At 45.3% G+C, this 23,929-nt stretch overlaps 1 long non-coding RNA gene across 2 annotated transcripts in view; it reads left to right on the top strand.

Annotated features, from left to right (window-relative positions):
* LOC147084786 (uncharacterized) overlaps window positions 1-23,638 on the top strand; it is an 82,743-nt gene extending 59,105 nt beyond the window's left edge. The window contains exons 3-4 of one of the 2 annotated variants that reach the window (XR_015075855.1): window positions 20,555-21,939; window positions 23,349-23,638. This is a non-coding gene — a long non-coding RNA (uncharacterized LOC147084786). The remainder of the gene's footprint in view (window positions 1-20,554; window positions 21,940-23,348) is intronic. The other variant, XR_015075854.1, reaches the window with a different exon arrangement.
* Window positions 23,639-23,929: the final 291 nt, after the last annotated feature.

Genomic DNA, 23,929 nt, shown 5'->3' with positions numbered 1-23,929 from the left:
GATTAACCCATTATCTCCACCTTGTGCATTGGTGCTGCATTATACATATTCTAACATTAAAACTAAATTATACATATTCTAACATACAAACTAAGATACTGCCTGCCAATCTGAAAAAGACCGTTTATTCCAACACTTTGCTTTCTGTCTGCCAACCAGTTCTCTATCCAAGTCAATACCTTGCCCCCAATCCCATGTGCCTTAACTTTACACGCTAATCTCTTATGCGGGACCTTATCGAAAGCCTTCTGAAAGTCCAAATACACCACATCCACTGGTTCTTCCTCATCTATTTTACCAGTTACATCCTCAAATAATTCCAGTAGATTAGTCAAGCACAATTTACCTTTTGTAAATCAATGTTGACTTTGTCCGATCCTGTCACTGTTTTCCAAGTGCTCTGCTATTACATCATTTATAATGGACTCTAGCGTTTCCCCCACTACTGATGTCAGGCTTACTGGTCTGTAATTCCCCATTTTCTCTCTAGCACCTTTTTTGAATAGTGGGGTAACATTAGCTATCCTCCATTCCATGGGTACTGTTCCAGATTCCATTGAATGTTGGAAGATGATCAGCAATGCATCTATTATTTCTGGGGCCACTTCCTTAAGTACCCTAGGATGTAGATTATCAGGCCCTGGAGATTTATCGGCCTTCAATCCCATCAATTTCCCTAACACCATTTCCCTACAAATACTGATTTCTTTCAGTTCCTCCCTTTCATCAGACCCTATGTTCCCTGACATCTCTGGGAGGTTATTTGTGTCCTCCTTTGTGAAGACAGAAACAAAATATGTGTTTAATTGGTCTGCCATTTCTTTGTTCCCCATTATTAATTCCCCTGATTCTGATTGCATGGGACCTACGCTTGACTTCAATCTTTTTCTCTTCCCATATCTATAAAAGCTTTTACAGTCAGCTTTTATGTTCCCTGCAAGCTTACTCTCGTATTCTATTTTCCCCTTCTTAATTAATCCCTTTGTCCTCCTTTCTTGAATCCTAAACTGCTCCCAATCCTCAGGTTTACTGCTTTTTCTGGCCAATTTATATGTCCTCTCCTTGGATCTTCTGCTATCCCCTAATTTCCCTTGTTAGCCACGGTTGAGTCACCTTTTTTGTTTTATTTTTATGCCAAACTGGAATGAACAAATTCTGTATTTCACCCATGTTGTCTTTGAATGTTTGCCATTGCCTATCCACCGTCAACCCTTTGAATGACATTCCCCAATCAATCCTACGCAACTCGCGCATCAGACCTTCGTAGTTTCCTTTATTTAAATTCAGGACCCCAGTCTCTGAGACAAGTACTTCATTCTCCGTCATATTATGATTGCTCCAACCCAAGGGGCCTCGTACAACAAGATTGCTAATTTATCCTTTCTCGTTACATAATACCCAGTCTAAGATGGCCTGATCTCTGGTTGGTTCCTCGACATATTGGTCCAGGAAACCATCCCGTAAACACTCCAGGAATTCCTCCTCCACAGTCTTGTTACTAATTTGGTTAGCCCAATCTAGATGTAGATTAAAGTCACCCATGATGACTGCTGTGCCCTTATTGCACGCTTCTCTAATTTCCCTTTTAATGCCATCCACAACCTCCGCATTACTGTATGGAGGTCTATATACCACTCCCACTAACGTTTTCTGCCCCTTGGTATTTGTCAGTTCTACCCAAACAGATTCCACATCATCAGAGCAAATATCCTTCCTTACAATTGTGTAAATCCCTCTTTAACCAGCAATGCTACCCCACCTCACTTTCCTTTTTGCCTAGCTTTCCTGAATATTGAATACCCCTGGATGTTGTGTTCCCAGCATTGGCCACCCTGGAGCCATGTTTTTGTAATCCCAATCAAATCATATTCGTTTACCTCTATTTGCACAGCAAATTCATCCACCTTCTTATGAAACACACTCACTGACAGACTGAGTACATCATAATCCACCGCTAGAGACACTGTGAACTGTAATACACTTCTACTGACCTCAGGAATATTAACACTCTGACAGAGACCACAGGTTAATATTAAGACACTCACTGAGACACTATATGTACATCATAATCTACCATCAGAGACACACACTGAACTGTAAAACACTCCCATTGACCTCAGGAATATTAACACTCTGACAGAGACCCCAGGTTAATATTATCACACTCACTGAGACACTCTGTCCTTATGTTTATACTGCCAAATGCTGACAGTAATCAATAACACACTCTCACAGACCCTTGGCTCATATTTGCAATGAGAGGGAGAGAAAACCTCATACATATTAACACAGACCCGGTATAAATATTAACTGAAGCACAGAATGCCTGGCATAAAATAAAATATTACTAAAGACAGTCTTTGTGCAATAAAATTCTGCTACAAATCCACAATAAATATTAACACATGTTTAGAGACACATTGTTCATAGTGACACTGTCATGGATTTCCTGTGGGAAAATCTTGTTCACTCTCTCTACTTTCCCCTCATTCTCTCTCACTTATTCTATTTGCAGTATGTACTGGAGCTGACACTGAGACACACACGGGCTATACAGTGCCAGACAGGAGTGAAGCGTTCCCTTTTACCCGCTGTGTACTGTACATGTACTGGAGCTGACACTGAGACACACACGGGCTATACAGTGCCAGACGGGTGTGAATTGTTCCCTTTTATCTGCTGTTTGCTGTACATATACAGGAGCTGATACTGAGACACACATGGGCCATATAGTACCAGATAGGAGTGAATTGTTCCTTTTACAAGCTGTGTACTGTATATCACAGAGTCATAGAGTCCATCGGCACAGAAGGAGGCCATTCGGCCCATCGAGTCCATGCCGACTCGCTGTAGAGCAATCCAGTCAGTCCAATTGCCCCACTCTATCCCTGCAGCCCTGCAAGTTTATTTCCCTCAAGTGCTTATCCAACCCCCCTTTGAAAACATTGAGTGTCTCCGCTTCCACCACTTCCGTCGGCAGTGAATTCCAGTTCATCACCACTCACTGTGTAAAAAGATTTTTCCTCACATTCCCCCCTGTATCAAAAGCTTAAATCTGTGTCCCCCTCGTCCTTGTACCATCAACCAGTGGGAACAGCCTTTCCCCGTCTAGCCTTTCCAAACCCGTCATAATCTTGTACACCTTGTACATCTCTATCAAATCACCACAAGGGAAGAAGATGTTACCATGTGTGGCGAGTCCAAAACTAGGGGTGATCAGTGTTATCCGCCCCTGCTATTGGCTGAAGACAGCTGATTGACAGCGCAGCCACCAATCGGGGCCCGGCGCAGCGACCCACGCCCCACCCATTTTCGCAGTCGGAGGCGGGGTCGCGCTGCTCTGGATTTGAATCCCGCGGCCGTTAATCCGCCTCAGCGGTAGTGACGTCATGTAACCTGGCAACGTGGGCTTTGTGACGTCAGCAGCCCAGCAACGGGGGCCCTCCCTGCCCCTGGTGCCAGGTTACTGACGTCACACAGCCCCCGTTGCCGGGTTACTGAGGTCAGATTTGTACTACACTCGGACGTAAATCGGTAGACTGCCTGTTATGTCCCGAGCAAGTGCCTTCAAAAGCCTCTTGAACCCTTTCTCTCCGTCACTGATTTCAATCCACCTACAACCTTAACCCGTGTGTGTGTGTGTGTGTGTGTGTGTGTGTGTGTGTGTGTGTGTGTGTGTTTCACCGTGTCTGTCTCTCAATATACAGACACACAAAACCCTGCCTATCAATCTGAGTCTTGAATTTTTCCAGCTCCAGCCTCAACAGCTTTTTGGGGAGAGAATTCCAGATTTCTACTGCCCTTTGTGTGAGGAAGTGCTTCCTGACATCACACCTGATCAGCCTAGCTTTAATTTTAAGGTTTTGCCCCTTGTTCTGGACTCTCCCACCAGATGAAATAGTATTTCTTGATCATCTTAAACACCTCAGTGATATCACCCATAATTTTCTATATTCAAGGAAGTAAAAGACTAGTCTATGACACCTGTCCTCCTCATTTAAACCTTTCAGCCCGGGTATCATTGTGGTGAATCTGTGCCGAACCCCCGCCAAAGCTAATACATCATTCTTGAGGTACGAGGTCCGGAATGCAATGGGTTCTTCCCTTGCATGTTTTGGTATACTCTGATGTAATTCATCCGGTCCTGAGGATTTATCATCTCTAAGTATTACTAGTTTATAAATTCAGGAACAGAAATGGCATGGAGTGGGATGGGGGACAGAGTAACAGTGGCAAAGCAGAGGGAGCTCTGTATTGTACCTGCCCTTGCAGTGCTCGATGCTCCAAGGGGAACCAGTAGATGTAATGTATTTGGATTTCCAGAAGGCATTCGATAAAGAGCCGCATAAAAGGTTACTACACAAGATAAGAGCTCACGGTGTTGTGGGTACAGGAAACTTTTTTTTATCCGGGACCGACGTGGTGCCGGTTCATCAAAAATTCCGGATAACCGAGAGCTATAGTAAAAGATACGGAGAGCTGAGAGCTCCATATAAAGCAACAAACCCTGTTGCTTAGCAACAGGTGCAGAACAATGGCCACAAGTTCCAAGCATCTCTGTAGCTTAGCAACAGCTGCAGCCACACCCAATTGCACAGCAACAGATCGAGGAAGGCAAGTAATATGAAGTAAAACTTACCTGAACCTGCTCCAGAATTTTGCCGGTTAACCGAGATTTCCGGTTATTTAGGTGCCGGTAAATCAAAAGTTTCCTGTAATATATTAGATTGGATAGGGGATTGTTTTCTGTTCGTTAACCAGAGTCGGAATAAATGGGTCATTTTCAGGTTGGCAAACTGTAACTAGTGGGGTGCCACAGGGATCAGTGCTGGGGCCTCAACTATTTACAATCTATTAATGACTTGGATGTACTGTAGCCAAATTTGCTGACAATACAAAGATAGGTGGGAAAGCAAGTTGTGAGGAGTACACAGAGTCTGCAAAGGGATATAGATAGGTTAAGTGAGTGGGCAAAAATTTGGCAGATGGAGTATAATGTGAGAAAATGTGAGGTTATTCACTTTGGTAGGAAGAGTAAAAGAGCAAAATCTTATTTAAGTGGAGAGACTATAGAATGCTGCGGTACAGAGGGATCTGGGAGTCCTCGTCCATGAAACACAAAAAGTTACCATGTAGGTACAGCAAGTAATTAGGAAGGCAAATGGAATATTGGCCTTTATTGCAGGGGGATGGAGTATAAAAGTAGGGAAGTCTTGCTGCAGCTGTACAGGGCGTTGGTGAGACCACACCTGGAGTACTGCGAACAGTTTGGGTCACCTTATTTAAGGAAGGATATACTTGCATTGGAGGCAGTTCAGAGACGGTTCAGGAGGTTGATTCTGGAGATGAAGGGGTTGTCTTATGAAGAAAGGTTGGGCCGATACTCATTGGAGTTTAGGAGAATGAGAGGTGATCTTATTGAAACATAATATTCTGAGGGAGCTTGACAGGGTAGATGCAGGGAGGATGTTTCCTCTCATGGGGGAATCCAGAAATAGGGGGCATAGTTTCACAATAAGGGGTTGCCCATTTAAAATGGAGATGAGGAGAAATTTCTTCTCTGAGGGTCGTGAATCTTTGGAATTCTCTACCCCAGAGAGCTGTGGAGACTGTCATTGAATATATTCAAGGCGGAGATAGACAGATTTTTGAAAAACAGGGGAATCGAGGGTTATGGGGAAACGGCCGGAAAGTGGAGTTGAGGCCAAAATCAGATCAGCCATGATCTTGTTGAATGGCGGAGCAGGCTCGAGGGACCGAATGGCCAACTCCTGCTCCTATTTCTTATGCTGGTACTCTATAAAGTGGAAGTAGGAACAGGAGAAGGCATTCCGCTCCTCGAGCCTGTTCCCCCATTCAATGAGATCATGGCAGTTCTGTATCTTAACTGCATCCACCTGCCTTGGCTCAGTATCCTTTTATACCCTTGCCTGGCAAAAATCTACCACTCTCAGAATTAAAATTATTAATTGTGCTTGTATTTGCTTTTTTGTTTGAGAGAATTCCACACTTCTACCACCCTTTGTGTGAAGAAGTGTTTCCTAACTTCTCCTGAATGGCCTGGATTTGATTTTAAGACTATGTCCCCTTGTCCTAGACTCCTCCACCAGTGGAAATAGTTGCTCTCTCTCTACCTGAACAATTCCTTTCAACATCCTAAAAACCTGCATCAAATTAAATCACCCCTTAACCTTCTATATTCTAGGGAATATGTAATCTCTCCTCATAATGTAACCCTTGGTACCCATGTAACATTCTGGTCTATCTGTGCTGCACTCTCTCCAATCCAGTATATCCTTCCTGAGGTGCGGTGCCCAGAACTGAATGCAATTCTCCAGATGGGGTCTTTCCAGAACTCTCTACAGCTGAAGCACCAACATTCCATTAGCCTCTTTAATTATTATTGTACCCGTCCACGAGCTTTTACTGATTTAAGTACTTGGAGCCCTAAATCTCTCTGCTCATCTACAGCTCCTAGCTTCTCGCCAGTTAGAGAGGTGTATGTGTCTGTGTGTCAATCTGTGTGGCTGTGTATGCGGTTGTCTGCATATATTGTGATCTATATGTGTACATGCTTGTGTATGTGCTTCTGTGGGCATGTCTCTACATGAGTGTGTCTGCATGTCTGTGGATGTGTGTCTATGTACATGTGGGTCTACGTTTGTGTGTCTGTGATGTTGTCTGAGCCACCATCCCTTTGCTCTGTTTCTTTCTAAATACGGTTCCGTACCAATGTGTTTGGGCCATTCACCTCCCCAGAAAGTGCAGAATTTTTTGTTTCAATTGGTGCATTCTCATTAATTTGATTCTGGTATTTAACAACAGCAAACAACTCCTGCAAACGCACAGCAACTGAATCTCTATTTGGAATAGTTCACCAGTCACGGCGACTGCTCCAGAGCAACATAGGAACAGGATTAGGCCATTGAGCCCCTCGAACCTGTTCCGCCATTCAATGAGATCATGGCTGATCTGCACGTTGGCCCATATCCTTTAATACCTTTAGTTAACAAAAACTATCAATCCCTGATTTTAAATTAACAATTGATCTAGCATCAATTGCCATTTGCGGATGAGAGTTCCAAACTTCTACCACCCATTGTGTGTAAAAGTGTTTCCTAATTTCACTCCTGAAAGGTCTGGCTCAAATTTTTAGACTATGCCCCCTAGTCCTAGAATTCCCAACCAGTGGAAATAGTTTCTCTCTCTCTCTCTACCCTATCTATTCCCCATAATATCTTGAAAACTTCAATCAGATCACCCCATAAACTTCTAAATTCTAGGGAATACAACCCTAGTTTGTGTAATCTCTCCTCGTAACAACCCTTGCAGTCCGGGTATCATTCTGGTAAACCTACACTGCACTCCCTCCAAGGCCAATATATCCATCCTAAGGTGTGGTGCCCAGAACTGCTCACTGTACTCCAGGTGTGGTCTAACCAGGGTTTTGTATAGCTGCAGCATAACCTCTACCCCTCTGTGCTCCAGCCCTCTAGACATAAAAGCCAGCATTCCATTAGCCTTTTTGATTATTTTCTGCACCTGTTCATGACATTTTAATGATCTATGTACCTGGACCCCCAAGTCTCTTTGGATCTCCACTATTTTTGAGCCTTTCACAATTTAGAACGTACCCTGTTGTATCCTTTTTAGGTCCAAAGTGGATGACTTCACATTTGCCTACACTGAAATCCATTTGCCACAGTTTTACCCATTCACATAATCTATCGATATCACTTTGTAATTTTATGCTTTCATCTACACTCCCTACAATGCCGCCTATCTTTGTGTCATCGCAGATTTAGATATATGACTTTCTATGCCATCATCTAAGTTGTTAATAAATACTGTGAATAGTTGAGGCCCCAACACAGATCCCTGTGGGACACCACAGTCACATCCTGCCAATTTGAGTACGTATCCATTATCCCTACTCTCTGCCTCCTGCAGCTCAGCTAATTTCCTAACTAGGTCAATAATTTGCAATGAATTCCTACTATCACCAAATTCTTCCACTCTGCTTGTGTGAAAGATCCAGTGATGGATTCCCACCAGCCCGAGCTCTCCACGTTCTCACTGAATGAAACCTTCCTTCACGGGAAGCAGGCTCTGTTTGATTGTTTAGGTCCCGTAACCCCTGACCCTGTCTTACTGCTGTCAGAATAATGGGCTGTACTCAAATAAAACTTACTGCATTGATCACCGCTTCACATCCGTGTCTTGTTTCTCTTTAGGATCAGTGTGTCCGAGGACAAGGTGTTCGGGGTGGATTGAGGCTGGGTGTAGATTTGGAAATCGCAGGAAATGGCAGGGGGAAACCGCTGTAGGGAATCTCTGCAAGTGCCTAAACACATTCAGGAAGGTACTGAGATAAAACGGGTGTCCCAGAGTTTCAGCACTCTGACCGATTGGATTCAGGATATCTCACTTACAGAATCATAGAATGATCCAGCACAGAAGGAAGCCCTTCGGCCGATTGACTCTGCACCGGCTTTTTCACAGAGTAATCCAGTTAGTCCCCCTCCCCCGCTCTGTCCCCATATCACGGCAATTATTTCTCCTTCACGTATTTAGCCAATTCCATTTTGATGGCTATTCCTGAATCTGTATCCAGCACCCTATCAGTCAGTCATTGCAAATTCTAACCACTCGTTGCATAAACACATTTTTCTTCATGTCACCTCTGATTCTATTGACAATCACATTAAATCTCTCGTTATCGACGCTTCAGCCATTAGAGAGAGATTCTCATTATTGACTCTCTGAACCCTTCATGATTTTAAACTCCTATCAAATCTCTACTTGGCCTTCCCCGCTCCAAGGAGAAAACCCCATCTTCTCCAGTCTATCCATGTAACAGTAATCCCTCATCCCTGAAACCATTCTAGTAAATCTCTTCTGTACCCTCTCCAAAACATTCTCATCCATCCTAAAGTGTAGAGCCCAGAGTTGGACACAACACTCCAGCTGGGACCGCACTAGTGTTTTATATCGGTTTAACACATTGTTCTGACTGTTGTTAACCTGTCCTCCCCCCAAAGGTTTGTGCACAAACAACCCCAGGTCTCGTTCTCGCACCCCCTTTAAAATTGGAACATTCAGATTGTGTTGTCTCTCCTCATTCCTCCGACCAATCTGTATCACCTCACACTTTCTGTGTTGAACTTCGTCCACCATTCCAGCCTGTCTATGTCGTCTTGAAGTTTATTACCATCTTCCTCACTCTTTACTGCACTTCCACATTTCGTGTCATCTGTACATTTCTAAATTCTGCTCTGTATCCCCAAGTTCATGGGTTTCCTCAGGCAGACTGAAATGAGACATAATCTACATTAGACCCACAGACACTATCTAACCCGTGCTGTACCTGCCCAGGGAATTTTCGATGGGACATTGTAGAAGGAGTTTTAGTCTTCGGCTAACCCGAGCTGTACCTGCCCTGAGAGTGTTTAATGGGACAGTGTAGACTGAGCTTTACTCTGCTTCTGTCCTCCACTGCACCTGCGCTGGGAGTGTTTGATGGGACAATGTCGAGGGAGCTTTACTCTCTATATAACCCATGCTGTAACTTCCCTGAGAGTGTTTGATGGGGAAGGTATAGAGGGAGCTTTACTCTGTATCTAACCTGTGCTTTACCTGCCCTGGGAGGTTTTGATAGGGACAGTGTAGAGTGAGCTTTATTCTGTATCTAACCCGTGCTGTACTTGCCCTGAGTGATTAATGGGACAGTGTCGACTGAGTTTTACTCTGTTTCTGTCCTGTGCTTCACCTGCCCTGGGAGTGTTTGATGGGACAGTGTAGAGGGAGCCTTACCCTGTAACTAACCCAAGTAGTGCCTGCCCTGAGAGTTTTTGATAGGGACAGTGTAGAGGGAACATTACTCTGTATCTAACCCGTGCTGTACCTACCCTGGGAGTGTTTGATGGGATGCTGCAGAGGGGGCTTTACTCTGTGTCTGTCCTGTGCTGTACCTGCCCTGGGAGAGTTTGATGGGACAGTGTAGAGTGAGCTTTACTCTGTATCTAACCCGTGCTGTACCTGTCCTGGGAGTGTTTGATGGGATGCTGCAGAGGGGGCTTTACTCTGTATCTAACCCGTGCTGTACCTACCCTGGGAGTGTTTGATGGGATGCTGCAGAGGGGGCTTTACTCTGTATCTAACCTGTGCTGTACCTGCCCTGGGAGAGTTTGATGGGACAGTGTAGAGCGAGCTTTACTCTGTATCTAACCCGTGCTGTACCTGTCCTGGGAGTGTTTGATAGGACAGTGCAGAGGGAGCTATTCTGTGCAACTAACCCGTGCTGTACCTGCCCTGAGAGTTTTTGATAGGGACAGTGAAGACTGAGCTTTACTCTGTTTCTGTCCTGCACTGCACCTGCCTTGGGAGTGTTTGATGGGACAGTGTAGAGGAAGCTTTACTCTGTATCTAACCCGTGCTGTACCTACCCTGGGAGTGTTTGATGGGACAGTGTAGAGGGCACATTACTTTGTATCTAACCTGTGCTGTACCTACCCTGGGAGTGTTTGATGGGATGCTGCAGAGTGAGCTTTACTCTGTATCTTATCCGTGCTGAACCTGCCCTGAATTTTTTTGATGGGACAGTTTGAGTGATCTTTACTCAGTTTCTGTCTTGTGCTGTACCTCCACTGGGAGTGATTGATGTGACAATGTAGAGTCAACTTTACTCTCTATATCTGTCCTGTGCTGTACCTGCCCTGGGAGTGTTTGATGGGGACCGTGTCGAGGGAGATTTACTCTGTATCTCTCCCGTGCTGTACCTGCCCTGGGAGTGTTTGATGGGGCAGTGTAAATGGAGTTTGACCGGGGACCCATGTGAAGCTGGCAGTATAACTCAGATCTGCTGGATAACCCTGCTCTGAAGTCAGTGCCTGTCTCAAAACCTGTACTGACTGAACAAAATCTCATTGCTTTAAAGTTAGTGATTATAACCTGACATCGATATGATATGATAGAGTAAGAAAACTTCGAGAAATATTAAACTGAACAGAGAAGGAGCGATTTAAAAAAAAAAAAAAAAAAAAAAAAATCTCTTTCCGTCTCTCTGCCTCTTTCTCTCTTACTATGCTGGCGCGCTCTCGCGCTCTCTCATCTTTCTCTCTGCCTCGCTGTCCTTTACTCTTTCAGCCTTTCTCTTCACTTCCACTTGGTCCCTCTTTTTGCCTCTCTCTGTCTCCCTTCCCTTCTCTGTCTCCCTTCCCTTCTCTGTCTCCCTTCCCTTCTCTGTCTCCCTTCCCTTCTCTGTCTCCCTTCCCTTCTCTGTCTCCCTTCCCTTCTCTGTCTCCCTTCCCTTCTCTGTCTCCCTTCCCTTCTCTGTCTCCCTTCCCTTCTCTGTCTCCCTTCCCTTCTCTGTCTCCCTTCCCTTCTCTGTCTCCCTTCCCTTCTCTGTCTCCCTTCCCTTCTCTGTCTCCCTTCCCTTCTCTGTCTCCCTTCCCTTCTCTGTCTCCCTTCCCCTCTCTCTCTCCCTACCCCCTCACTCTCCCTCCCCTCTCTCTCCCTCAGACCCCCCTCCCCTCCCGTCTGTCAGTTTCTACCTTCTCAGTCAAGATTCCTCACCTAACTGCGCTCTCTGAACACAACCACTTTATCACTGAGCCCAGCCTGTGCTCTGAACACATTGCATGAGCTGGTCACAGCTTCTTCACCCCCCAGTTTTAAAATGTGCTTTCCAGGATGTGTCTGGTCCCACCAGGGGCTTGGAGTCCTGCAAGATTTCGCTGTTAATCTAGAGGGAAGCTTGCTTTTTATTCTAACCTCTGCTGCACCTCTTCCGCCACATCTCATTCATCCCCATTCCTGAATTCATTTTATTACATTTCCATCGTCCACTGACATCTCCGCCCACATATGTACACATTGCCTCCGATGTGCTCCTCTCTGTAAATCTACTGGGCCTTGTTTTTCAAGATTTTTGTCAGCCTGCCTCTGTAATTGAAGCAGTTTGGTCATTTTGTAAGTTTATCTGCAATGTTTCAATAATTGGCAAGCGATTTCTGCTGATCTGCTGAGCGTATTTCCATAGGACACATGCCTCAGGAGAGCAGGGATCCAAACCAGGTTAACATGACACTGAAAATGTTATTCTACAGTCCAGCTAACAGTGGAAGGGAATTGGAGGGAAAATATGTCAGTACATCTATAAAATAAGTCAAATACAAATCCTAATCATGGGAGATTTCAACAACACCAAATAATCTGGCAAGGAGAGGTAGGGAAAGGGGAAAAGGGAATGGAGAATTTACAGTGTGTTCAGGACTCTTTTCTTACCCAGTACGTAAGAAGCCCAACAAGAGAGGAATCAGTGATGGATCTATAATGGGAAATGAACCAGAGCAGATAAGAGACAGACAGAGAGATAGAACAGCAGTGGGAAATACTTAAAAAGGTGATCAATTGAGTTCAGGAGGAAGATATTCCACTAAAATAAACAAGAATAAACTAGCCAATAATGAAACACCATGGATAAGGGCAAAATTTAAACAAAAGGAAAGGCAGACACTGAGTACAGTGACAATAAAGGAGAGGATGAGAAAAGGAGTAGGGCGAGGTTGGGAAAGAAGCAAAAAAACAATTAGGAAGGCGAAAAGGAACTGCGACATTAAATTATCAAGTAATATGCCAAGAAATAGTAAAAAGTAATCTACAGACCCACAAAAGAAAAGGTAAAACAAGATAGGGTCAGGGCCACTAAAGGATGCAGAAGATAAACTCGCAGGTAATGACAGCAAAATGGCAGAAATATTGGAGAATTACTTTGCCTCAGTTTTTAACCAGGTCGACTAACAAGGTGGATATGACATTGCAAGAGGAGATCAAAAAAGATACCAAGACCTTTAAAATTGAAAGGGGAAAATAACTGATAAACTAGTAAAAGTTAGAGAGGATAAAGCGGCGGGTCTGGATGTGTTAATTCACGCATACTAAACGAAGCAAGGAAGAGATAGCAGCGGCACTAATATATTTACTCAGAATTGTTGGTACAATATCAAAATTTGTGGATGACACCAAATTTGGGATTGTAATCAATACTGAGGAGGATTGTGACAATACAAGATGTTAATAAACTTGGGTGATGGGCGTGTGAAGGGCAAATTAATTTCAATACAGATAGGTGTGAGGTGGTGCATTTCCTTGGAAAGTAAGTGTCTAAATGGGGTAGAGGAGCAAAGGGATCTGGAGGAACAGCAGTACAAATCGTTAAAAGCAAGCTAATAAGGCCATGGAAAGGCAAACAAAGCATTGGAGTTCATTTCTAGAGTAAGAGAATTGCAAAGCAGAGAAGTTATGTTAAACTTATATAGAACCTTGGTTAGACCCCACTTGGAGTACTGTGTACAGTTCTGGTCTCCATATTACAGTAAGGGTATAGAGTCACTGGAGAAGGTGCAAAAAAGATTTACAAGCATTATACCGTAACTGAGAGGTTCTTAGTATTCTGAATGACTGAATAGGCTGGGGCTCTTTCTCTAGAAAAGGGAAGGCTGAGCGATGATCTAATAGAGACCTTTATAATTCTGAAGGGGTTTGATGGGGTAGATATAGAGATGTTACTACTTGTGGGGAGTCCAAAATCAGGGGTCATAAATATAAGATAGTTACTAATAAATCCAATAAGAAATTCAGGAGAAACTTCTTCACCCAGAGAGTGGTTAGAATGTAGAGCTTGCTGGCACATGGAGTAGTTGAGGTGAATAGCAGAGTGTCTTTAAGGGGAAGCTAGATAAGTACACGAGAGAGAAAGGTATAGAAGGATATGATAGGGTGAGGTGAAGTAAGGTGGGTGGAGACTCGTGTGGAACATAAACACCGGCATGGACCTGGTGGACTGAATGGCCTGTTTCTGTGCTGTAAATTCTATGTAATTCTGTGGTGAATTCTGAACAGACACGGTACAACACTCGAAACAATCATCAGCAAGGCCTGGGTGTCACAGAGGGCCAAAGCTCTGACCTTTCACCCCTACCGATCTGAAGGTCTTGTGTAACATGAATGTGGGGAGTTCAAACACTGTCCTTGGTGAGAGGTCAGATTTGTACCACACTAGGCCCTAAGTTGGCAGACTGGCTGTTTCATGCCAAACACGTCCCTTCAGAAGCCTGTTTAAAACCTCTCACTCCGTCACTGATTTCAATCCACCTACAACCTTAACCCTCTCCCTCCTGCTCAGTCTGTGTGTGTGCCTATCTGGACGTGCGTGTGTTCTGTCTGTCTGTACGTGTATGCATGTCAGTGTCTGTTCATGTTTTTGTGTGTGTGTTTCTTGGCACCATGTGCAGATCCCGCATCTATATTACCCTCTACATTCCGCACAGTGCCAGTTTCTGAGCTGGTGTCTGAGTGTCTGATGCAGTGACGTGTGGTGGGCCATCTTCTTCTTCTCCACTTTCCTCCATTATTTCGGGGACAGGCTACGTGGGTGGCAGATCTTGGTCATCTGAAAGCAGAAAGGCACAAGTGTCAGGTTATGATGAGGGGAGGGGGGAAAGCAAGATATCCATGCATGCAGCATCAGCAGCTTGTAAGTGAGAAGAGCTTGTGGGATGAGGGGATGTGGGATATGAGAAGGAGGATTAGGAATGAGCAGAGCGTTATTGCCCCCAAGGGCTTCAACTTCCCCGTTTTCGCGGCTTCGGTGACTGCCCCTCCAATCATGTCGAGCACTGTCTCCTCCAGTTGGCAAAGGTCTGTAAAGCGGTTTGGCCGCTACCCGTCTGCCGTTGCTCGCGGCGGTTGTGAGCTACCTTGGCCTGCAAGAAAAAGGGAAGTGTGTCAGTGAGTGCAGTGAGTGTTTGGGTGATGTGCCTGCCTTAGTTGAATAGCTCTCAGTATGTGCAAGGTGTGAGATGTGGCTGTGAGTGTTGCAGCAGTGGTAAGGTTGTGAGGGTGAAAGGAAGCTATGATTGTGAGGTCTGTGTGGTGAAAGGTAGGTGAATGATTGGGGTGTGGTATATTGAGCAGTGTCTGAGGCTTGTGGTGCAGATGCTGGGATATGACATTTGCTGAAGCCTTCACTCACCTTGACCTGCCGTGTGAGGTCGTTAAACTTCTTGCGGCACTTGATCCATGTCCGCGGGACGACACTAATGACCGTGACATGATACTGTTGGCCGTGATGTACCAGCTATCTCCTGCCACAGCCTTCTCGAAGTGTGCACTGATGGCTTCCTGATGGATCTATAAAGGGTGATGAACCAGAGCAGATAAGAGAAGTGAGCTTCGGTGAAAATCTAGACAATATCAATCTCAACATAATAAGGTTTATGATTTGAGAAAGACAAAAATAATCATATGGAAAAAGCTGATTGAGGTGATGTAAATGGAGCTAGTGAAGATAAATTGGAACGGAAGAGACAGAAAAAGAGAGAGAGCAGCAGTGGGAAATATTTAAAAGGGTGATCAGTAGAGCTCAGGAGGAATATATTCCACTAAAATAAACAATAAACTAGCCAATAATGAAGCACCATGGATGAATAAAGAGATGAGGGCAAAATTGAAACTAAAGAAAAAGGCAGAGACTGAGTACAGTGACAATAAAGGAAAGGATGACAAAAGGGAATAGGAAGAGATTGGGAAAGAAATTTTAAAAAAACAATTAGGAAGGCGAAAAGGAATTGCGACATTAAATTATCAAGTAATATAAAAAGAAATAGTAAATAGTAAAATCTACAGACACACAACAAAAGGTAAAACAGGATAGGGACAGAGCCACTAAAGGATGCACAAGATAAACTCGCAGGTAATGACAGCGAAATGGCAGAAAATGCCTCAGTTTTTAAACTGGCTGACTAACGAGGTGGATATGACCTTGCAAGAGGAGATCAAAAAAGATATCAAGACCGTTAAAATTGAAAGGGGAAAATAACTGATAAACTAGCGAAAGTTAGAGAGGATAAAATCGCAGGTCTGGATGTGTTAATTCACACAGACTAAATGGAGCAAGGGAAGAGATAGCAGAGGCACTAATATATTTACTCGGAATTGTTGGTACAGTTTCAAAATTTGTGGATGATGTCAAATTTGGGATTTTAATCAATATTGAAGAGGATTGTGACAATACAAGATGTTAAACTTGGATGATGGGTGTGTAAATGGCAAATTAATTTCAATATAGATCGGTATGAGGTGGTGAATTTTGGTAGGAGGAGTAAGGAGGCTACGAGCTCCTTGGATAGCAAGTGTCTAAATGTGGTAGAGGAGCAAAGGGATCTAGGGGAACAGATGTACAAATCATTAAAAGCAGGTTAACAAGGCCATGAAAATGCAAACCAAGCACTGGGGTTCATTTCTAGAGTAAGAGAATTGCAAAGCAGAGAAGTTATATTAAACGTGTACAGACTTTGGTTAGACCACACTTGGAGCACTGTGTACAGTTCTGGTCTCCAAATTACGAAAAGTATATCGAGACACTGGAGAAGGTGCAAAATAGGATTGACGAGAATTATACCAGAACTGAGAGGTTCTAAGTATCCAGAATGACTGAACATGTTGGGGCTCTTTCTCTAGAAAAGAGAAGGCTGAGCAATGTCTAATAGAGATCTTTATATTTATGAAGGGCTTTGATGGGGTAGATGTAGAGAAGATGATCCCACTTTAGGGAGTCCCAAACTAGGGATCATAAACATAAGATGGTCATTAATAATTGCAATAATGAACTCGGGAGAAACCTCTTTACCCAGAGAGTGGTTAGAATGTAAAGCTTGCTGGCAAATGGAGTAGTTGAGGTGAATAGCAGAGTGCCTTTAAGGGGCAACCAGATAGGTATATGATGGAGAAAGGAATAGAAGGATATGATGGTAGGATGAGGTGAAGTAAGGGGGGAGGAGGTTGGTGTGGAGCATAAACACCGGCATGGACCTGTTGGACTGAATGGCCTGTTTCTGCGCTGTAAATACTATGTAATTCTATCGTGAATTCTGAATAGACACAGTACAGCTCTCGAAACAAACTTCAGCGAGAGGCTAGGTGTCACAGAGGGTCAAAACTCTGACCTTTCTCCCCTACCGATCTGAAGGTTTTGTGTAAAATGAATGTAGGGAGTTCAAACACAGTCCTTGGTGAGAGGTCAGATTTGTACCACACTGGGCCCTAAATCGACAGGCTGGCTGTTACGTGCCGAGCAAGTGTCTTTAAAAGCCTGTTTAAAACCCCTCTCTCCGTCACTGATCTCAATCCACCTACAACCGTAACCCTTTCCCTCCTGCTCTGTGTGTGTGTCTGTATGTATGTGCGTGTTATCAGTCTGTCTACGTGTATGCATGGCAGTGTCTGTGTGTGTGTTTCTTGGCACCATGTGCAGATCCCGCATCTATATTACCCTCTACATTCCGCGCAGTGCCAGTTTCTGAGCTGCTGTCTGAGTGTCGGATGCAGTGACGTGTGGTGGGCCATCTTCTTCATCTCCACTTTCCTCCATTATTTCGGGGACAGGCTATGCGGGTGGCAGATCTTGGTCATCTGAAATCAGAAAGGCACAAGAGTCAGGTTATGATGAGGGGAGGGGGGAAAGCAAGATATCCATGTATATAGCATCAGCAGTTTGTAAGTGAGAAGAGGTTGTGGGATGAGGGGATGTGGGATATGAGAAGAAGGATTAGGAATGAGCATTATTGACCCCCAGGGCTGCAACTTCCCCGTTGTTGCGGCCTCGGTGACTTCCCCTCCAATCATGTCGAGCACTGTCTCCTCCAGTTGGCAAAGGCCTGTACAGCGGTTTGGCCGCCTCCCGTCTGCCGCTGCTCACGGTGGTTGTGAGCCACCTTGGCCTGCAAGAGAAAGGGAAGTGTGTCAGTGAGTGCAGTGAGTGTTTGGGTGATGTGTCTGTCAAAGTTGAATAGCTGTCGGTGTGTGCAAGGTGTGAGATGTGTCAGTGAGTGCAGTGAGTGTTTGGGTGATGTGTCTGTCAAAGTTGAATAGCTGTCGGTGTGTGCAAGGTGTGAGATGTGTCAGTGAGTGTTGCAGCAATGGTAAGGTTGTGAGGGTGAAATGAAGCTATGATTGTGAGGTCTGAGTGGTGAAAGGTCGGTCAGTGATGGGGGTGTGATGCATTGAGCAGTGTCCGAGGCTTGTGGTGCAGATACTGGGATATGACATTTGCTGAAGCCTTCACTCACCTTGACCTGCCGTGTGAGGTCGCTAAACTTCTTGCGGCACTGTATCCATGTCCGCGGGACAACACTATTGACCGTGACATGATGCTGTTGACCATGATGTAGCTAATGTTACCCCACTATTCAAAAAAGGTGGTAGAGAAAAAGCAGGGGATTATAGACCGGTAAGCCTGACATCGGTAGTGGGGAAAATGCTAGCGTCCATTATAAAAGATGTAATAGCAGAGCACTTGGAAAGCAGTGACGGGATCGGACAAAGTCAACATGGATTTACAAAAGGTAAATCATGCTTGACTAATCTACTGGAATTTTTGGAGGATGTAACTGGTAAAATAGATAAGGGAGAACCAGTGGATGTGGTATACTTGGACTTTCAGAAGGCTTTCGATAAGGTCCCACATAAGAGATTAGCGTGCAAAATTAAGGCACATGGGATTGGGGGCAAGGTATTGACTTGGATAGAGAACTGGTTGGCAGACAGAAAGCAAAGAGTTGGAATAAACGGGTCGTTTTCCGAGTGGCAGGGAGTGACTAGTGGGGTACCGCAAGGATCGGTCCTAGGACCCGAGCTGTTCACAATATATATTAATGATCTGGACGAGGGAATTGGATGTAATATTTCCAAATTTGCAGACGACACAAAGCTGGGTGGGAGGCTATGCTGTGAGGAGGATGTCGTGAAACTCCAGTACGATTTGGACAGGTTGGGTGATTGGGCAGACACATGGCAAATGCACTATAATGTGGATAAATGTGAGGTTATCCACTTTGGTGGCAAAAACAGGACGGCAGATTATTATTTGAATGGCAATAGATTGGGAGAAGGGCAAGTGCAAAGAGACCTGGGTGTCCTTGTGCACCAGTCGCTGAAGGTAAGCATGCAGGTGCAGCAGGCGGTTAAGAAGGCAAATGGTATGTTGGCCTTCGTAGCACGAGGGTTCGAGTACAGGAAAAAGGATGTCTTGCTACAGTTGTACAGGGCCTTGGTGAGACCGCACCTTGAGTATTGTGTGCAGTTTTGGTCGCCTTACCTGAGGAAGGACGTTCTTGCCATGGAAGGAGTGCAGCGAAGATTCACCAGGCTGATACCTGGGATGGTAGGAATGACGTATGAGGAGAGATTGTGTCGATTGGGCTTATACTCACTGGAATTTAGAAGATTGAGAGGTGTAAGGATTCCGGGGGCTTCTTTTAAACTGGTTTAAGGTAATCTACCTGGCCAGCAGTCTTTTTGCTGCTGCACTCTAAACCAGTTTACAAACAGCGCTTTCGAATCGCTACCCCTCCTTTAGTTCTGAGTGGAGGAACTTATAATTAATGATATTAAAACGGAACAAGTGGTTTGGATGAGAGCAAAAATCAAGCTTTATTAACTAAAAGAAACTATAATCAAAAATATCAAACTATCCCACACGAACACAGTGAAATTGTAAAACTATATAACGGGGGTTGCAGACATTGAAAACGAGGGATACAATGGCTACAATGTTATTTAAACAATCTTAGCAATTCCCTTAAATCACCATCCCCCCTTAACTCCTGCTTGGTTGCCTTGTTGAGGAGTCAGAAACTCTGCTCACATGTGGTCCAGCAAAGAGGAAGAGGGAGAGAGAGAGAGAGAGAGCTCACCTATGGTCCCAGGAAGTCAAGAGAGCGAAATAGCTTCAGCATCTATCTTTATACCTGGTGAGCCCCTCCCGTTCTGCCTTGCAAGGCTGTGTGCAAAATTCCCCACCCAAAAGGGTCCAATACACAAGAGAAAGCTGTGATAGGTTAACTCAAAGTGGTTGGATTGAGTTAATGTGATTTTCGGAGCTCCCTGTGCTGAAACAAAAGGGAGATACGACTGCTCTATTGTCCAGTACTGGGGTGATTTAAAATCCATTCAAATGTTAACGCTTCCCATTCATGATACAAAAGTCTCTTCTGCAGTTTAGATGTCCTCCGCTCGATATACAAACAAATGCTAATAGCATTCAGTTGCTTTGTAAACAAAGCATTGACCTTTGTCTTCATCGAACCTTACTTCCAGACATACAAAGCTGCATTCCAAGCCTCTTTTGTCATTCGGCCATGTGGTGCGACTGCCATTCGGCCTCGGGCGACTGTCTGTGTGGAGTTTGCACATTCTCCCCGTGTTTGCGTGGGTTTCCTCCGGGTGCTCCGGTTTCCTCCCACAGTCCAAAGATGTGCGGGTTAGGTTGATTGGCTATGATAAAATTGACCCTTAGTGTTGGGGGGATTAAATACGTGGAGTTACGGGGATAGGGTGGGATATGTGTTGGTGTAGGGGTTACGGGGATCGGGTGGGATATGTGTCGGTGCAGGCTCGATGGGCCGAAATGGCCTCTATCTGCACTGTGGGGCTTCTGTGATACTTTAATCAAAAAAATGAATCTTCAGAACTGTAAATTATTGCGAATTCTTAGAGGGGATCTCATGCAAACCTACAAAATTCTGTCAGGCCTGGACAGACTAGATGCAGGAAGGATGTTTCTGATGGCCGGGGAGTCCAGAACTAGGGATCACCGTCTAAGGATAAGGGGTAAGCCATTTAGGACTGCAATGAGGAGGAATTTCTTCACCAAGAGAGTGGTGAACCTGTGGAATTCTCTGCCACAGAGGGCGGTGGAGGCCAGTTCATTAAATATATTCAAGAAAGAGTTGGATATATTTCTTAAGGCTCAAGGGATATGGGGAGAAGGCAGGGACAGGGTACTAACTTTGCATGATCAGCCATGATCTCATTGAATGGCGGAGCAGGCTCGAAGGGCCGAATAGGCTACTCCTGCTCCTATCTTCTATGTTTCTATGTGATGTACCCAGCTATCTCCTGCCACAGCCTTCTCGAAGTGTGCACTGATGGCTTCCTGCCACGCTGCAGGAACAGGACAGCCCGCCTCCTCTCCACTGCCGCGACCAATGCCTCCAGAGCCGCATCGGAGGACCTTGTGGCTCGTTCTCTTTGCTGCTGCTGAGACTTGTGGGCCAACTGCAATTCCAACCCCTACTTCAGTGACAATGAGGTGCTGCTGCATCAAAGCACCTCCACTCTAAATAGTGGAGAAACACTAGGCCACACATTACAGGCCATTAGACTGCACAAGATATTAGCCCACCTGTTTAGCGCTGTGATCAGCACTACAATCATGTAAATGAGCAGACAGCATGAATTGTGCGTGCTGCCTGGGCCACTCTGAACGGGGGCAGCCAAATAGCACTGGGCCACGACACCGCCCGTTTTCGGGCCATATCCAATTTCTAGGCCTAGGTTTGATGGGTTAAAAGTCCTGTTGAGAACATAAGGACATAAGAATAAGGAGTAGGAGTAGGCCATACGGCCCTTCCAGCCGGCTCCGCCTATCAAAAATACCATGGCTGATCTTTGACCTCAACTCCACTTCCCCACCTGATTCCCATAATGTTTGTGTACCAGCTGCATCATGCCAGCTGAGCTCAGGAGTTCAGACCTGGAGTTGGGCCCAAACACACAACCTTGTCTTCTGAAAGATAGAGAACTGCCAACTGGGTCCAGCTGCCAACTGATCCACGTCACATAAAAAGGAAACGCCTTTTCCCAGGATATCTCCAGAGAGCAGAGCCACTCCCCGTGTGTGTGATTATAAATGCAGCAAACTCGGAGTCCGGATTCAGAACATTTCCACTCCAGCCGCCTGAATCTGACTCTGGAAAACATCGCAGAAGATGAAAGCTCTGCTCTTGATTCTTGGATTCCTGGTGCTGACTCAGGCCAGCCTCACTGGAGGGGAGATCGGTGGAGGCACCAATTGGAAGATATTAGGAGGAGGAAGAGGTAGATTTGGAGGAGTAGGAATAGGTTTTGGTTTCTAGGTCTCTCTGATCTCTCCGCAGTCAGTGTCCAGTCAGTTTTATGTTTTAAACTATTGTATTCTCTGTTTGAATGTCACAGTTTGATTAATTGAGTGAAGGTGATTGTAAGAAAGTCTGAAGAATTTAACCTGAACCAGTTCCACGGGTAAATCCCCCTGATTATTCAGCGGGTACCTCAGTGGGTCGAGGGAATGGCGGGTGTTTGCTGATCCAAACAGACCAGCAATAAAAGCACAAATTACTGGCCGGTGCCGAGTGGGCGGATCTCAGCCGCAGCATTGACCCGGTTAGGAGACTCTGTAATTGGCCTCAGTACCCAGGTACTGCGGAGGGGAAACTCCCAGTTGTTGCTCCCGATCACTGCTACCCACTGCAAAGTGTGAGAGTGCGGACTCTGTGAGGACAGGAGCGGGAGATCCTTCAGTCCCTTTCCCCCACACTCACTGTCCAGTCTCACAGATGAAGAATGGTGAATTGGGAGCGATGCTGGAGGTGTGTGAGGAACCGGTCCCCAGACAAGAGTCAGCTTTTCATTACAGGAGGGCAGGGAATGGGATCAAAAAGGTTTCAAAACAGGTTTATTTAATTGGAATAATTCTGCAGCCTTCATAGAGATCGGGATGTGAGAACACGGACTAAGTAGAGGAGGCAAGCGGTGAAATGATCAATTGCCAGTAGCTGGGTGTCAGTTTGGCTCAGTTGGGAGTTGAGTGAACAAGTTGTGGGTTGATGCCCCAGTCCAGTACATACAGCCCAGCACTGGGGGAGTGCTGCACTGTTGGAGGTGTCATGTTGTGGATGAAATGTTAAACGGAGACCCTGTCTACCTGTTCATGGGGCAGGAAACATCTGGTGACATTATTTGAAGAGCTGGGAGTTCTCCCGGTGTCTTGGACCGACATCACACTCTCATCCAACATGAGCAGAGACTCCCCATCCTGTCCAATCTCATTTGCTGTTCGTGGGACTTTGCTGTGAGCTAATTGGCTGCCACGTTTCCTACAAAACAGTGTCGGCACTTCAGAAACAAGCCCTGGTCTGTGAAACTCTTTGGGCCCTTCTGGTGCCGGGAAAGGTTCTCCATCAATGTCAGATCTTTCCTCTGTGTCTCTGGTCTCAGATAGCGGGTGTGGTGGGCTCCATTCTGAGGAAATCCCCTTGGGCTGCCCTTCAGGACAAAGAGTGAGTCTGCACAGGTCGGGGGAGGGGGAGAGGTGTGGAGTTTCATTAAGTATAAAAGAGTTAAGGTTCATGTGTGGTCCAGAGTCAGTCTTAGTAACACTGACAGACTCAGCTTCATGTTTTCTCATTGTTCTCCCTCCCTCTGTGTACAGAACCATCAATCAATTAATTCTTCATTTTGGATTTTAGTGCCCTGCACCTGGTATGGAGGAGCATGTCGTGATGGCGGCTGTAACACAGACGAGATGCCTTTCCCAAAAAAGTGCCCTGATATGTTACAATGCTGCTTTCTGAAATGATGAAAGATCCAGTGACGGATTCCCACCAGCCCGAGCTCTCCACGTTCTCACTGAATGAAACCTTCCTTCACGGGAAGCAGGCTCTGTTTGATTGTTTAGGTCCTGTAACCCCTGACCCTGTATTACTGCTGTCAGAATAATGGGCTGTACTCAGAAATAAAACTTACTGCATTGATCACAGCTTCACATCCGTGTCTTGTTTGTCTTCAGGGTCAATGTGTCCGAGGACAAGGTGTTCAGGGATGGGATGAGGCTAGGAGAAGATTAGGGAATCGCAGGAAATGGGAAGAGGAAACTGCTGCAGGGAATCTCTGCAAGTGCGAAATAACACATTCAGAAAGGTATTGAGATAAGACAGGTGTCCCAGAGTGTCGGCACTCTGACCGTTCAGGGTTCAGGATATCTCGGTTGAACAGATTTGTTCAGGCAGAATGGAAGCGGACATACTTTGCATCAGACCCACAGACTGAG

Source organism: Somniosus microcephalus, unplaced genomic scaffold, assembly GCF_052327205.1.
Source record: "Somniosus microcephalus isolate GS21.2 unplaced genomic scaffold, FLI_Smic_1.0 unresolved_chr9, whole genome shotgun sequence".
Taxonomy (NCBI): domain Eukaryota; kingdom Metazoa; phylum Chordata; class Chondrichthyes; order Squaliformes; family Somniosidae; genus Somniosus; species Somniosus microcephalus.
This window is presented reverse-complemented; position numbering and strand designations above follow the sequence as displayed.